The sequence below is a fragment of the Myotis nattereri genome, assembly GCF_964212035.1.
Source record: "Myotis nattereri genome assembly, chromosome: 8".
In the NCBI taxonomy this organism is placed as follows: Eukaryota; Metazoa; Chordata; class Mammalia; order Chiroptera; family Vespertilionidae; genus Myotis; species Myotis nattereri.
The window spans coordinates 2738505-2756262 of NC_138083.1; the positions used below are offsets into that span (position 1 = coordinate 2738505).

A 17758-nucleotide genomic window follows, 5' to 3' on the forward strand; every position below is an offset into this window, starting at 1 on the left:
CTGCTCTACCATCTTGCCGTGGCCAACACCGGCCATATTCCATGCTCCTGCTGCCGACACCCACCATGTTTCACACACGCTCCCTGGTGGTCAGCGCACATCATAGCGACCAATTGTTCCACCGTTTGGTCTATTTGCATATTAGGGTTTTACATATATAGGTAGGAGGATACATAAAAGGCTAATATGCAAAGTGTCCCTTTGGGAGTTCGATCGCTTGCTATGACGTGCGCTGATCACCAGGGGGCGTTGGGGAAGGAAGGCCCTGGCTGGCAGCTGGAAGGCCCCGATCGGTCCTGACTGCTGGGCCAGGCTTAGGGACCCTACCGGTGCATGAATTCCATGAGCCAGGCCTCTAGTATTCAAATAAGTAAAAGTAAAATGCTGCGCCAATACCTTTGGAAGGTGAGTACCTGGTAATCGGGTTGTTTCTGGGAAGGACCAGGGACCAGAAGCTAAAAGACTTATCCTTTGCTGTACAGCATTTCTTTATCTAACCCTACACCACTGCTTGATTTTAAAAATCACGTTCATTGCCATGCTTTTCTGTATTGTTTGAATTTTTAATAAATCCATGTATTGTCTTCATAAAATGATAAAGTTGTCAGTAAGAAAATGAGCAGCACAGGACCTCCGCTCACATGCCTCGGTGTCTCTGCCTGCTGGAGGCTGCACTGAGAAGGGTCCCTTCCAGGGCCTGTCAGTCACAGCAGCTGTGAGGTCACTGAGTGTGCGGCGGCAGGGCATGGAGCACCCGGGTCTGTTCTGCGCAGGACCCTCCTCGCTAATAAAAAAGCAACACAGCAGTGGAGTAGCGCCATCCCCCACACACTGTGCACCAAACGGTGAAGAGAACCTTCTGGGGCGAGAGAAACATTCTGTAACTTAATTTCACAAGCACAGCTACACCAAAACTCAGTGACATTAGTTAGTGTCTGTGCACTTGGAGGTATGCCCATTTTACCTGCATCAGAAACGGGAGCAGCTTGTCCTGGCCCAGTGACTCGGTTGAACATCGTCCTGTGAAAGGTCTTGGGCACATACTCAGGTTTTGGTTTCAATCCCCGGTTGGGGTGCATGTGGGAGACAACTCCATGTTTCCCTCTCACATCAATGTTTCTGTCTCTCCCCCTTCCTCTCTCTAAAAGCAATCAAAGCATGCCCTCCAGTGAGGGTTAAACAAAAAAGGAGCAACTGTTGTCGTAAGGTATTTGTTCTCAAAGCCAGTTAGAGACAAGAACATAAAAAGAAGTATACATTCTCCAGTCTCTCCGCACCTTCACTGGGCAGAGCTACGTCCACTTGCTCCTGTGGCGTCTGTGATCACAAAGCTTAAAACACCGACTGGCTCTTTTAAGAAAGAAGTAGCTGCTACAAACAGTATTCAAACTGGTGTTTTATATTTTGAGTCAGAAGAGGAAATAAATGCTGTCCAAACACAGAAATGGCTAAATTAAATTTCTACAGTTTCACACACATTCCATAAGATAGCATCTTGTTATGGAACAGCCACTGTCAGGCAGTATGTTTAAGTTTCCTGTTCAACTGGAACAGTCTTGAACCAAAAGACAGATTTAACCCACAAATGGAGATCTTGTTTTATTCTGAGGGAAGGTGATGGCAAAAGGGAGACAACAGTGGAGGAGAAAGTAAGTTCTGTGAGGTTTTTTGTTTGTTTTACATTTTTATTTATTTATTATTTAAAATATATTTTTACTGATTTCAGAGAGGAAGGGAGAGAGATAGAAACATTAATGGTGAGAGAAACATCAATCATTGATTAGCTGCCTCCTACATACCCCACACTGGGGGTTGAGCCCACAACCCGGACATATCTCCTGAAGTGTCCTGTGACACTTCAGTCCACAGGCTGACGCTCTATCCACTGAGCCAAACCAGCTAGGGCTATGAGTTTTGTTTATTTTTAATCATTACAATCAAGCCTTGAAAAGTTATTGTCTTCTTTTCTTTAAAATCCTCATTTGAGGATATGTTTATTGATATTTTGCTGTTATTGTTAATCCTCACCTGAGGATATTTTTTCCATTGATTTTTAGGGAGAGTAGAAGAGAGAAGAAAAGACAGAAACATTGATGTGAGAAAAACACATGGACTGGTTACCTCCTGCACCAGCCACTCCTCACCGCCCCCCCGCCCCCTGCCCCACCAGGGCCTGGGCAGAGAGGAGCCTGCAACCAAGGTATGTACCCTTGACTGAAATTGAACCTGGAACATTTTGGTCCGCAGGCCGACGCTCTATCCGCTGAGCCAAACTGGCGAGGGTGATTTTTTTTTTTTAAAGAGAGAAACATCAATCAGTTGCCTTCCACACACACCCCAGCCAGGGATCGAACCCAAAACCTTTGTGTATACAGGAAGATGCTCCAACCAACGGAACCACACTGGCCAGGGACCACCTGTTGTTTGAAGTAGCACCTCACCATTTTGTTTTACCTGAACCTGTTTCAATTAAATTTCAAAGGCATTTCTGAGACCCAAGTCAAGATCTGGGAGCAGCCATGCCTGCCTGAACTACACATCACAGGTTCATTCCCAATCCTCATTCCAGGAGGGGTCAGCCCCGACTTCAGGTTGGACTTTAGGAACATTGCATCTTTAAGAACCAACACGGGCACACCTGCGGTCTGCAGTGCAACCTGGTGCAACTGCTACAAACAGAAGGAGGCCTGCCACAGCCAGCACACACAGGAGCAGGCACCTGGTGAGCGAGGGTTTCCACGCCGCTGTCAGGGTCCAAGGCTCAGCTCTGCTCCTGTCACCACCCCACTCTGGAGCTTCCCCAACACCCCCAGCTGCAGCAGCAAATCACAGCCCAACACCAGCCTCTGCATCCAGTCCAGGCTGACAGGTGACCGCTCCTGGGCAAAGGCTCCGCTGACCTCCCGGCTCCCTCTGACCCAGACCTCTGGGCCCTGCAGAGCACACCACCCTGGGCAACCCTGCCTGTCAGCCTGCCCCACGCACCCCAGCAGAGCCCCGCTGCCTTGTGTGGAGCATCCTGGGCCCTGAGCTATCAGTTTGTTTAACAAACATTTATGAAGCATCTGCCATGCACCATGTCCTTAAAGATGGAATTTGCCAGCAAACTAAATAAGCAGAACAGACAACACCCCTGTCCTGTAGGCCACGCCCCTGATGCGAGAGCGCCAGGGAAGACTGCGTTCTGCGTGAGCGCTGCTCGCTGACCAATGGCGCCACTGGAGCTCCTGCACCGTGCATTCTGATTCGTGTTTGCTGGTCATCTCAGCGCAGAGCAATGGTTTATAAAGTTGCTGTTGAATTCAACCTACTGCTGAGAAATTAAATACCAATTTTGGAAAAACAGATTTGAAAATATCTTAAAAGGAAGGCCATTTCTGTTCCAAGTATTTCATTATATAATTTTACACAGGAATAAATGGAGCATGTAGGCCATGACACACAGTGACACAGTAAACACCGTGACCCCACCCCTCAATCTAAACACTAGAAAAGCAACAAAACCTTGACACTTCCTGCATGTCCACTGCCCCTGTTCGCATCACCTGATTAGCTCCCTTGCTTTAACATTTTTTCTGGTATGTTTCTTCCTCAACTATTTAGTTTAATTTTCTGAGCTTAAGAAAATGGTCTACCACTGTGGGTAGCCTTCTGTGAGCTGCTTCATTCTGCGTGTGCTGGACGTAGCTCTCACTCACTCATTTCCAGTATTGGACAAATTCCATGTTGTGAAGTGACCGCCATTCATCAATCCACTCTGTCATGGGAGGTGCTGGGTTGGTCCCAGGTCCCACCAACAGTGCTGCTCTGCACATCCCTGCGCCGTGCCTGGGGTGTGAGTTTCCTGAGGGCAGTGCCAGGCACGGGAGCCCCCGGGTGAGGCTGGCTCAGCAGGGGAGATGCAGAAGTTGTCAGCAAGAGTGAACAAACTGTTACACAATAGCAAACAAGCACAAAAGGTACTCACATCTTCCTTCCTTAGGAAATCCAAATTAAATCTACAATGAGATACCACCACACACCTACTAGAACCACATCTACTGGAACAGCTTAAGAAAAGACTGGCAAGACCAAGAGCTGGTGAGGGTGAACTGTGTCCACACTTCACACAGCTGGGGGATGAGGAATGGGCGGGCCACTCTGGAAAGACTCTGGAAGTTCCTTATAAAGTAAAATCCAGACTCATCACATGACCCATAAGTCCCACTCCTAAGCATTTACCCAAGAGAAATGGAAATGGTGTTCACAAGGAAGAACCTGTTGGTGAACGGGTGGGACCGCCAAACCCCAGAAACACACGTGTCCTTGTGAATGGGGAGACAAGGGACACTGCCGTCCCCACTGTCCTATACTTTCTTCTAAAGTTCTGTCACCCACAGGCGGTCTGATTCGTCTGGACATGAGACAGCCCAGTGCCCGAGTCCCAGGAGCCCCGCGTCCCTCCAGCTTGCTATAGACACCCAATTGTTGACCAGGAACACCACGGTTTGAGCTGCACGGGGTCTTCCACAGACCTGCACAGTCCAACCCATGTTCAATGTCAACGCTGCAGCTGGAAGTCCTCGTATGCTGAGGTTGACGTAGTGATGTGGGATTTTCCACTGAGCAGGAGTCCTTATCCCTAACCCCGTGCTGTTCCAGGGCCCACTGTATCCTATCCCATTCTCAGCACACCTCATTCAGACTTCTGAAGTCATCCGAGTCAGTCTCAAAAATCTTACAAAAGCTACAAATTCTTTGGTATTTCTTTTCATTTTATTTTAATCCTCACCCGAGGATATTTTTCCATTGATTTTTAGAGAGTGGAAGAGAGAGGGAAAGATGGAGAGAAATATCGATGTGAGAGAAACACATCAATTGGTTGCCTCCTGCATGTGCCCTGACCAGGGCTGGGGAGGTCCAGCAACTGAGGCACATGCCCTTGACCAGAATCAAACCTGGGACATTTCAGTCCGTTGGCAAAGCTCTACCCACTGAGCCAAACCGGATAGGGTGGTATTTCTATATACATCATTAGATAACACTACTTAAGACAATTGTTAATGTCAGCATCCCCAAGCCAGGTTTTATGGCCTGAAGTCTGGGTGATGCTGACCAGCAGCGTGAAGGCCACACCAGGGTCCTCACTGCCTCTGGGGACGTGCTCTGGGATGCAGAGCCCTCCAGGACCGCCACATCTGCCCTCAGCCTCCTGGACAGGCAAGAGAAAGCAAATGCGCTGGGAGCAGGGACCCTGGTCCAGAACACACACAGCTTCCACAAGGGGAAGCAATGCCAAATTTTATGGATCTTCAGGAATAAACTCACAAGACAAGCAAGTTCAAAACTTTTTAAAAATATATTTTATTGATTTTTTTTTTTTAGAGAGAGAGAGAGAGAAAGGGAGAGGGAGAGATAGAAACATCAATGATGAGAGAGAAATATCATCAATCGCCTGCCTCCTGCACGCCCCCCACAGGGGATCGAGCCTACAACCCGGGCATGTGCCCTGACTGGGACTTGAACCAGTGACCTCTTGGTTCCTGGCTCGATGCTCAACCGCTGAGCTACACCAGCTGGGCAAGTTCAAATTTATGATCACAAAACACAATGTCAATGTCTTTGCCTTAACAAGGTGTAAAGGGACAGGACGGACAAGACTCGGAAGAAGAGGAGGGGAGGAAGGAAGAAACACCTTCACACTCAACTTGGAGAGACGTGTGCTGTTGAAAGGCAAGACCAAGTCACGTCACACAGAGACCAAGAGGCCAAGGCAAGCACCCAAGACTACCAAGGGGACAGTTACACGGGGACAGGGGGCAAAGGTAACTCATTATGTGACGAGGCAGAATACAGTGGCACTTGGCAGGCAGTGACCAGCAAACCCCTCTGGGAAGCAAACTGCTGCTCAGCCTCGCACACCCTGGACCCAATCATACAGACAAAAAACTCTACTAAAAACAAAAATACATCTGGTGTCTCAAGACAGCTATGTCTACTCCTCGGAGGAATCTTCACTTAAAATCTACACTGAACTTGTAAGCCTCCACGGCCAAAGGACACTGAAGAAGCAGTTAAGTCTGGAGCGCCAGTCAGGAAGGAGCCAGCTGCTGGGGACAGCGCTGGGGACAGTGAGAAGGTTCAGAAAACTGTCTGAATGTATAACTTTGAATTTATTATTTATTCCAAAATAAAGTAATAATATACTGCGCATCAGAAGGAACCGGCCACCAATGAACTGCACAGACATATCTGACAATGTTACCAGCACACGTGTACGGCATGAGAGGACGCTGCGTGTCACAGTTGTCTGTTACCTTTATTCCCAACTTCAAATGCATTTCAAATGTAAATGACTTCTAAAGTCGCTGGGAATACAGGAACCCCCAAACATTTCCCCTTTCCTCCTTCACTCTGAAAATAAAAATCAACAGTGATGCTCAGCCTTAGAACAGAGAGAGAGTAAAAGGTAAAATGGATCACTTCTTTAGGGACAACCTCCCCACAAGTCTTGAAAGAACAAGAGCAACAATGAACCTAAGTCCCAGGCCAAGGAACACACCTACCAAAGAACAGCAGCTCACAAGCATTTCACATCAATACGCACTGTGCTTGGTCACAAGGAAGAGTGTCTTGTACCTGGACTAAAAGAAAACAAGCATTCTGGCCCTGCCCAGTTTGGCTCAGTGGATAGAGCGCTGGCCTGTGGATTGAAGGGTCCCGGGTTTGTTTCTAGTCAAGGGCACATACCCTGGTGGCAGGCTCCTCCCTGGTCCTGGCCGTGGTTGAGCGTGTGCAGGAGGCAACCAATCAATGCGTTTTTCTCATATCAATATTTCTGTCTTTCCCTCTTTCTTCCACTCTCTCTAAAAATCAGTGGAAAAATATCCTCAGGTAAGGAGTTAAAAAAAAAAAGAAAAAAGAATTCTGCCCTCATGACTCACAAGGTTAACAGGAAGAAGCAAGCCTGGAGCCTGACCACCAAGGGCCGGGGACCACAGCAAATACCTAGAGGAAGAGAAATACCTGATCCAGGGCCCCCCACCAAACCTAGGTTCCCAAACTGTAAAATCACTCCTGACAAAACTGTGATTCCCTGGCCGCAGTGTCTCCCACAGTGACTACCTCCCTACAACCATGACCAGAATCGAACTGTTCCACCAAATCTGGTCTGAGACCAAGTGCAAGGTGCACCAATTACACCATGACAGTCCACCTGTGACAGCCACCTCATGTTAGAGGCAGCGAGTGTTACACACAGGAACACACCTAACACAGAACTCGTCAGCGCTGCTGCAATTTCACCAGCATGGCAGCTCCCAACCAGGGGGCTCACTGTGCGCAGACATCACACTCGCCCTGGACCCTGTGACAGCTCCGCGAAGTCCGCTGGACAGGCACCCAGTCCAGGAGGGTGCTGGGGGGTGGCTGGACCCTGGTGGTGCCACTGACGGGCTTAGAGACTTGGGCAAGCTACCGAACACCTCCCTGACAGCTCCTCTGCACGCTGTGCCTGTGAGTCAGCCTGGGTAGAGTACCTGCGACAGGGACACAATAAGCACAGCCATTATGACGAAGATCTCCAATTTACAGATGGGAAGACACACTGAGTGATGTGCTGGGGCCACTGTGCTGCGCATGGGGAGGGTTGTGATCAAAATCCAAGCCGGGCTCCCAGGCACTGTACAATCTGACCATCGGTAACTGTTGTACAAACAAGGGTAATTCTTCCCAGCTCTGAGCACAGATCCTGCCTTCTTGTACATTAAGTTTTATCTGAATATCTGAATACGTACTTTACTAACCACTTACTTATTTTTAAGTACAAATAGATATGCATGTGCACTGGCCAGATAGTTCAGATGGTTGAACCAGAAAGGTTGTGGGTTCAATTTCCAGTCGGGGTATGTATGGGAGGCAACCGATCAATGTTTCTCTTACTTCCTCCCTCTCTCTCTAAAATCAATAAACATATCATGTGAGGATTAAAAATACTAATAAAAATACACATATAGACAAGGTCTGTAATGCTGGTTATAATTTTTTAATGCTGAGCTCGAACACTAGTATTCCTGTTGCATACATTTAGATGTAAAAGGTTATCTTCCTTTTCCGGGGAAATCTGTCTTCTGAACTTTAGAGGGCTGGCATCTAATTAGGGGAGGTTAACTGGGCCTAACAAACTTGAGGTGAGCTGTCAGCTGGTGGCCTATTTAGGAAGCAGACTGTGGGTCTGAGGAAGTGGCGGTGTATCTAGGCGTGCTTCACCACGCTGACTGCAACCAAGTGAAGATACGCCATAAGTCAGAGGTGCAGATCACAGACACTTGGGGAGGTTTGCACATTTCCCCAAACTAGAGCAGGTCAGGAGCATGGCCCTGCCGTCCACAGATGTGTATCACAGCCCACAGCCACCAACACGGCCCCCTCAGATGACACTATAGTTGCCCTTGACATTTCTATAAAGGAAGAGCCGCCTGTGGGAGAAAGATGCTGCTGTTACCAGCCACAGGGCTACCCAACTGGCAGGCGAGGCCAGAGAAAACTGTGCCGTTTTAAGAGCCGTAAATCCTGTGTTCTGTCGTTTTAACATGTGTGATAGTTATTTGTGTGTTTTCTTCAACACTACACCTTTATACTAAGGAATATGTAGCTCTATAAAATTGGATAACAGCTACCTTGCAAGGCTGCCCTGGGGGTTCTGACTGATGCACACTGAGTACAACCCATGCCTGGGGGAACAGAAGGCATCCTCTCAGAAAGTTTCATGAGAAACTTTTTCAAACAGGGAGGAACTTTACTTGGACTAGTTAAGAAATACTTCACAGATAACTGTCATCTTTAAACTGTAGAATTTCAAGTTTCATTTCCAAATGAAACAGGACTATTAAATTTCACATTAAAAAAGTTTTAATTTTACATGTGATGAGCCTCCTGAGTCAAAGTATAAGATGAATGCAGTCTAGTAAAAATCTTTATCTAGCCCTAGCTGGTTTGGCTCAGTGGGTAGAGCGTCGGCCTGCAGACTGAAGGGTCCCGGATTCGATTCCGGTCAAGGACATGTACCTCGGTTGAAGGCTCGATCACCAGTAGGGGTTGGGCAGGAGGCAGGCAACTGATGATGTTCCTCTCTTATCAGTGTTTCTATCTTTCTATCCCTCTCACTTCCTCTAAAAGAAAAATCAATGAAAACGTATTAAAAAAAAAAAACTTTTATCCAGAACACAACTTTTTAAAAATGTTTTTATTAGCCCTAACCGGTTTGGCTCAATGGATAGAGCGTCAGCCTGCGGACTGAAAGGTCCCAGGTTCGATTCCGGTCAGGGGCATGTACCTGGGTTGCGGGCATATCCCCAGTGGGGGATGTGCAGGAGGCAGCTGATCGATGTTTCTCTCTCATCGATGTTTCTAACTCTCTATCTCTCTCCCTTCCTCTCTGTAAAAAATCAATAAAATATATTAAAAAAAAATGTTTTTATTAGTTTTCAAAGAGAGGAAGGGAGTGAGAGATAGAAACATCAATGACAAGAATCATTGATTGGCTGCCTCCTGCACACCCCCTACTGGAGATCGAGCCCGCAACCCAGGAAACAGACCTGTGACCTCCTAGTTCAGGGGTCCTCAAACTATGGCCGGAGGGCCACATGCAAATACAAATATTGTATTTGTTCCTGTTTTGTTTTTTTACTTCAAAATAAGATATGTGCAGGTGCATAGGAATTTGTTCATAGTTCTCTTTTAAACTATAGTCCGGCCCTCCAGCGGTCTGAGGGACAGTGAACTGGCCCCCTGTTTAAAAAGTGTGAGGACCCCTGTCCTAGGTCTTCGGTTAATGTTCAACCACTGAGCCAAGCCGGGAGGGCCAGAACACAACTTCTTTTTTAGTTAATTTAAAAAAGAGAGGCTGACTGGTTTCATGAATTTAAGAAAGTCCACTTAAACTAAACATTTTATTTTATTTATAACTAAATTATTTTACATCAGGATTCATTATACTTTATTTTAGCAGTTTATAACTACACTAGAGGCCCAATGCATGAAAATTCGTGCAAGAGTAGGCCCTCCTTCCCCGACTGCCAGCACCAGCTTTCCTCTGGCACCCGGGACCTGGGCTGCTGGCACCAAGAGCTTCCTCTGGCATCTGGGACCCGGGCTTTCCTCCTCTGGCCGCCCACAGGCACCGGGACCTGGGCTGGCTTTCATCAGGAAAGACATCAGTCTAATTAGCATACTACCCTTTTATTATTATAGATTCTTTCTCCCCCGCCCCCCCCCCCAACATCAATGTGAGAGAGTACATGGATTGGTTGCCTCCCACGCTACCCCAACCAGGGCTGGGGATCAAGCCTGGAACCAAGGTACGTATATGCCTTTGACCAGAATCGAACCTGGGATCCTTCAATCTGAGGGCCAACGCTCTATCCACTGAACCAAACCAACCAGGGCCTATATTCTTATTTTAAAGGAAACAGCAACATTTGCTGCAACTGGAAAAAAAAAATCCCAGATTTTAATATCAAGCCCGTAGCATCGAAGTGTTAAAATCCCATGTAGGTGAAGAGGAAAGATACGCTGACAGAATATAAACTTGGAAATATATGGCAAAAATTATAAAGTTTGGCCCTGACTGGTTTGGCTCAGTGGATAGAGCGTCGGCCTGTGGACTGAAGGGTCCCAGGTTTGATTCCAGTCAAGGGCATGTGCCTTGGTTGCGGGCGCATCCCCGGTGGGGTGTGTGTGGGAGGTGGCTGATCGATGTTTCTCTCTCATCGATGTTTCTATCTCTCTATCCCTCTCCCTTCCTCTCTGTAAAAAATCAATAAAATATATTAAAAAAAATTTTAAAGTTTGTACTCTTTGACCCCAACATTTTCCTTAATTACCTTAGAGAAACCCTCTCACAATAAAAGACGCTCCTATATAATAAAGAAAAATTAAATGGGACTGCCTCATTAAAAAACAAACATATGCTATGCCACTAATCTCTTCCAATAATAGGAGTAAAAGCCGGCAGTGGCACGTGCGCTCTGCAGAGCGGGGAGCCCAGCACTCCTGCCCCAGACCTGCAGCTCCCGGGCTAGCACCTCCAACCCGGTCCCTCCATTCCAGCTGGGGCGTGTGCTGGGAGCCACTCACACCTGAACTCAGCCCCATGGTTAGAATAAGACAGGCGATTTTAGTTCCGTTGGTATCACAATGACACATTCCCCTGCACCCTAAAAAACAGTGCACAGGGCAAGGAGAGTCTCTAAGAAAGGAGCTGGCCTCGAGGACAGAGTCAGGGCGGGCACAGCTGATAGGGCAGCCTGTCAGCATTCCAGTCCTCTGACTCGCAGAATGCAACTTTATAACCAATTGGCACAGACTTTCTCCTCACACAGCAATGGAGACACCAAATGACTGTACATTTCACCCTGTAAACCACGTTTGCTGGTGACACATGTTCAATGTAGAAAAATTGTAAGGACAATAAAATTACAACCCATGAGGATGAATAAGTTCATTCACATTCATACATTCGAGGAATAGTCACAATCACTCTCAACAGATGATTTAAAAATATTATTGACTTTAACCTACAAAGGTTTCTGCCAGAGCTAAGTTGTAACAATCATTCATGTAGACACATGTAGAATGACACTGGCATTCAGTAAGCCTTTAATGCACACAGATCAGTCCTGAAAAGGAAACTGCTTAGGGTGCCATTTCAGTGACACAAGCTGGGGCTCACTCCATACTTCCCTTTCAGAATGAAATGCTGTACTTCATTTTGCAATTTCAGTGTTAACTACCAATATGTTTGCAAAACTCTTAGAACTTAAAACAATTTTATTTGCTGAAGACCTAAACCTATTCATTCTGCCAGACCAAGAGGCAGAATGCGCTATTTCACTGGCACAACTTACACAAACAAAATTAGTCTGAAGAATAAGGAAAGACTAAATCTAAACTAAAGGTGGTTTGGTAATCTAATCCTTAAATCTCCAGGTGCCCGGTAACAGACTAGGGCTAATCCTCTCCAGGGGAAGGCATTACCTAAGAGCTGGCCCTGGCTTAGCAATTCCCTTTCACAAGATACAACTGTCATGGTTTTCGGCATCTTTGTTACTTATATTCAGGAAGCAGTTGATGAAGTATCTTTCCACTTATCACCTCCTGTGCTCCCCCAACTGCAGGCAGGGTGAGTACCTGGACCCTCACCTCCGTTCCCTCGCGGGAGCCCTACTAGCCTTGTCTTCTTTCAGGAAGGAAATCCTAGCACAGACTCCAATGACACACACAGAGAGAGGACTATGAACAAGCAGGTGTCTGCAGTCCCAAACGTTCTGATCTGACCATTCAATAGAAGAAACTAATGAGCCTCATTTTAGGACTGTAGGTTTGTTTACCTTTGATCTGGAGAGCACCGGAGACTCATGAGGCACCATCAAGAGCTAAGAGTCAGTCTCCTGTCTATTTCTTGTGCAAGGACTGGTCATCATGCTTGACGGGGGTCCTTTGAAGACACAGGGACCCATTTTCTCACTGGCCTGAGCCTTCGTGGCTGAAATAAGGTCTTCCTACAGCATTACACATTCCACGCCCTGCACAGACTACTTAACAGAGTCCAGGAATTTTCCAAGGGTCACTGTATCTGTGTGCATCATGTTCACCTTGCTCCCTGGCTTTAGAAGCAAACTCCCACCTCATATAAAATTCTACCTATCATGACCCAGTCTCACTGCATTTTAGTCATTCATTCAGCAAACACCTGCACCCAGGATGGATGCGAGCCTTACATGCCTGGGCTCTAGAGATGCACCATAGCAGCTGGTTATGGGAGGATTCTGCAGGTGGTCAGAACACGAACCTGTTCAGGAGGCCTGAATTCAAGTTCCACGTCTGAGGGTACCGCTCACCTGAGCACCCTCTGCAAATGAGGGGGACTCAAGGACCAAAATGGCTGAGAAACATGCAGCACACATTCAATACCTGCACACTGACAGTCACCTGAGGAGCACAAGAAAACCACTCCTGCAAGTTCACGCGGGCATGAGGTGAGAGTCCTGAGTCCCTCAGTCCCGCGCTGTCGCAGCGCCAGGGCAGGCTCAGGAACAGCTCACTGACACGGACTCTGCTAACGGATGACTCCACTCCTCCACTTCACTGACAAATGCCACCAAGTATTAAGACTAACAAGTAGGTTTTGATTTTTGGGGGTAACCAAAAACAAAATTTCCAAATGTATTACCAGTGGCAGGTCTGATTTTAAAACCGTTTAATTTTAATATATATTTTTATTGGTTTTAGAGAGGAAGGGAGAGGAAGAGATAGAAACATCAATGATAAGAGAGAATTGATTGAGCCCAAAACCTGGGCATGTGCCTTGACTTGGAATTGAACTGTGACCTCCTGGTTCATAGGTCAACACTCAACCACTTAGCCATGCAGGCTGGGCGAAAACCTTTTTATTTTGAAATTATTATAGAAGTTGAAAGATTTGCAGGACGGTCCAATCTGCCTGTAACTGACTAACCTCCCTCAGAACCCATGATGATGCCCAAGTGATGATAAGGTCATCATACCTATCACACGGCTGTCACTAGGCTCATCACTTTCATTCATTCAACAAGCATGTAACTGAGCACATACTATTGCCAGCAACTGCTCTCTGCACAAAACAGCCTTTCTACGGACCTTACCTCACAGTAAAATATTAAGTTTCACAAACATATGAAGTAGGTCACAAGGGGAGTTCAGTGTTGGGGGAAGTCAGGGGAGCCCTGGCCCCGCACGAGGGAGGGGAAGCTGAGTATTCTGGGCAGACTCCAGGACAAGGCATGGACTTTGTTCAGAGATCAGCTAAGAGGGCCGGGGGAGGGGGGGGGGTGAGTCAGGGGCCGGTGGTGGGAGACAGGGCACAGAGGGGCGGGGCCTGACCGGCATCCTCCCCAGGGGCTCCCAGCAGGGCCCTCAGCAAGGCTGTCTCTTCCACATGCCGAGTGTCTGCTCTGGGCCGAGGGGTCCTGTACACACACCTTGTCCGAGTCCAGCACTGGTCACCATGCCCCGCACAAGGACCGCGAGGAGACAGAGCTATCGACATCGCCCAAGCAGAACTGCCACAGCCACCAGTGCCACCGAGTCCCAGCTCCGACCCGGGTGAAAGGAGACACACACACCCCCAATCCTAAAGTTTCCCGAAGCCCAGAAATCCTGGCTCATTTCACCTCCCCCGACACGGAACGCAGTCCCGAAGCTCATGGCAACCTTCAGCAAGAGAGAAGCGAGTGAGTGAGCGTAAGGCCGTAATGCAACCCTGGCCATAGATGCAGCAATTTTTGATTTGATGTTTTTGTCATCAAGGCGGTTTTTAAACACAATTAGGTGAGGACAGACATGTCCAGCCGTTCAGACACAGCACCTCTGAGGTTATGACCAACCAGCTGGTTAAAACGTCCCCAATCAAATCTAAACCTGAAGGCAGAAACGAAACGGAGACTTCTGCTTCCGCTCTCTGTGGGCCACAACGGAACGAGTCGGGGAAGCATCCCCGAGGCAGTGAGACAGGGTCCTCCGCACTCGACGGACACCTGGCACCCGGCGGACACGCGCACTCAGGGAGGAAGACCCTCCCGTCGTTCCGGGACCGCGGGCGGGGCTGGCTGCGCGCGCCGCGACCTGGCAGGACCCGGCCGGACCGGGCCGGACAGGCTTCGCAAGGCCCAAACCCCCAGCGCCGCCCCCTATGTGCGGACGCTGCCTGCTGCGTCCTGCGCCGCCGAGGGTCCACCCGACAAAGGCACGCGTGGGGCCGGGGTCGCGCGGTGGCCTCACCTTTTCGCTGGCCCGGGGGTCGCCCCGCCGCCCGGAGCTCTCCCAGACGCGGCCTCCACCGCCCCGCCCGCGCCAGGCCCCGCGGGAGGATCGCCATTTCCGACTGCGGCGCGCGCCCCCCGTCCCGAGGCCCCGCACATCCGCGGCCCCGCCTCGCCCCGCGCCGCCCCCCGCCCCGAGGCCCCGCACATCCGCGGCCCCGCCTCGCCCCGCGCCGCCCCCCGCTCCGCGGCCCCGCACAGCCGCGGCCCCGCCTCGCCCCGCGCCGCCCCCTGCTCCGCGGCCCCGCACACCTCGCCGACCCTCGCCCCGCCGTCTCCCCGGCCTGACGGGAGGCCCACTGGGCCCGCCGCGAGCTCACCTGTCCGCGCGCCCGTCCGCCCGCCCGCTCTGCTCCGCGACGCTGGTGGGCAGCCGGCCGGCGCGCTCCTCAGCCGGGGCTGCGCCTCAGGGACCCCGGGCAGAGGCAGAGGCAAAGGCGGCGGCGGCGGCGGGGGCAGCGGCAGAGGGCGCGGAAGCAGCACCGGCAGAGGCGGCGGAGGCGCGCACGCTCACGCACGCATCCGCACCGGCGCGCGCGTCCCCGGAAGGACGTGGGCTTCGCCGGTTCGTAGCGGCCGGCGGGGCTGGCCGCGCGTGCGCCCAGAGCTAGGCAGTGGCCCCGCCCACCCGGGGCGGGGTCCCGAGACAGCCCGTGGGCGGGGCCCCGGAGCGGAGGGCGGAGCCGGCTCCTGGGAGCTGGCATGGCCCGCCTCCAGGCAGCGCCTCGCCGGTCTCAGGTGGGCCGGCAGGTGGTGCGGGGAGCCGCGCAGGGGGGCGGGCCCTGGTCTTGCCCCGGAGTTTGCTCAGCGGTTTACATAAGAGAGAACCGTCATTACTCTTGTCAAGGAACGGGAGACAACTGGTATGAAATGAGCCTCAGGCCGACACCCCTCCACCCAGCCCCTTGTGACTGACGTTTGCTCATTCTTGGGGCGAAGAGATGGCACTTCCTTCCTTCCTGCTCAGCCATCGAAGTGCCCTTGCCATCGTCCATGAACCACCCACAAACGACGCCCTGAAAGGGCAGAACTCACCTTCTTCCCTGCTCAGCAGGTGCGAGTGGTCCTGTGCCACACACCAGGATGTTACATAGAACAGTGAAAATGAAAACCTGCCTACACATACAGTGAAATGAAGTAATATAGTGATTAAAAATAGAGAAAAGGCTACATAACAGACAATTGTTGTGATGCCTCCTGAAAGTAAAATGAGCAAGAGGCATGATATATAAAAGTACATTACAAATATGTTTATGCACAAACAAGCCGGCTCTGGCCGCGTAGCTCAGTTGGTTACAATGTTGTCCTGATATGCCAAGGTTGCGGGTTCGATCCCTGGTCGGGGCACATATGGGAATCAACCAATTCATGCATAAGTAACTGCAACAAAAATGCCATGTTTCTTTCTCTAAAATCAATTTTTAAAAATATGTTTTTGTTCATTTTTAGAAAGAGAGGAAGAGGGAGAAAAACAATGATGAGAAAGAATCATTGATCGGCTGCCTCTTACACACCTCCCACTGGGGATGGGGCCCACAACAGGGGCATGTGCCCTCTCCAGGAATCAAACTGTGACCTCCTGGGTCATAGGTGGACGCTCAACCATTTAGCCACACTGGCCGGGTTCTAAAATCAATTAAAAAAAATTTTTTTAAGCATTTCCTCTAAACAAACAAGTCAACCTGTTCAGGAAGGATAACCTGTCAAATGTGGATAGCAGCTACAGTCAGACCCTGTGCTTCACATGCCTTTTATTTTATTTATTTATTTTTTAAAATATATTTTATTGATTTTTTTACAGAGAGGAAGGGAGAGGGATAGAGAGTTAGAAACATTGATGAGAGAAATATCGATCAGCTGCCTCCCGCACACTCCCCACTGGGGATGTGCCCGCAACCAAGGTATATATGCTCTTGACCACAATCGAACCCGGGACCTTGAGTCCGCAGGCTGACGCTCTATCCACTGAGCCAAACCAGTCAGGGCTCACATGCCTTTTAATTGGGTGAGTCTGACACCGTTTGTCTCACTCCAGGTTTTGCTACCCTTTAAGGCCAGCCCCAGTGGTGCCCTTGGCTCCACCCACCTCACCACTTCTGCCTCCAAACTCTCAAAGCTCATCTCACACAAGTCAGTCATCTAGGGAAACGCTGTCTACCCCAACAAATGGAAGTGCAGCTTTAGGACTGGGTCCGCGTGAAAGTCACCCTTGCACCCAACAAAAGCAGACTTTAACGCCCAGGTCATTTCCCCCTGCTCCCCCCCCCCCCGCCCTCCCCGCCGGCCCGTTTTTTATTTTTGTTATTCCTCAACCCTAGGATATTTTCCCATTGATTTTAGAGTGGCTGGAAGGGAGGGAGGGTGAGAAACATTGATGTGAGATACATCAATTAGTTGCCTCCCGCACCACCCCAACCGGGGCAGGGATTGAGCCTGTGTCCTTGACTGGGAATTAAACCCGCGATCCTTGGGTGAACAGGCCAACGATCTAACCACTGAACCACACCAGCCAGGATTCCAGGCCATTAAAATATTTAACAAAGACTATGTGAAACCCACTTCCAACATAAATGTATGCTGACTGCTGGCAGCCATGTGCTCTCTGCCCTCGGTACCAGCTGTTGTAACGGACTGTCATGCTGGGGATTATTAGATAATTGGAAGCCACCAACTTTTCCTGCTGTTACATCTGGGGCAAGCCTGGCTCTCTGACCCCAAAAGTCTAATGCCTCCAGTAAATGAGTTTCCTACTGTGAACACTCAAGACATCAGGAATGGGCACAGGCAAGCAGCGGGCAGCAAGGAATGGAGGCTCACACATGGGCCTTGGAGGTGGGTGCAGCTGGCACTTAGGGCGCAGCAGTTAAGGGCACTGTGTGTGGCATCTTTGGAGCAAGAAGGGGAAGGGAATGAGAATACTG

General features: G+C 49.7%; 1 protein-coding gene across 3 annotated transcripts in view; it reads right to left on the bottom strand.

Moving 5' to 3' along the window:
- The window catches only part of LOC308523402 (dnaJ homolog subfamily C member 5), a 290237-nt gene extending 274826 nt beyond the window's left edge, over window positions 1-15411 (bottom strand). The window contains exon 1 of one of the 3 annotated variants that reach the window (XM_081097335.1): window positions 15158-15375. The gene's annotated coding sequence lies outside the window, so the exon portion shown is untranslated. Of the gene's footprint in view, window positions 1-14796; window positions 14907-15157 lie in introns of those variants that run through there. The other 2 variants (XM_081097336.1, XM_081097337.1) reach the window with 2 other exon arrangements.
- Window positions 15412-17758: the final 2347 nt, after the last annotated feature.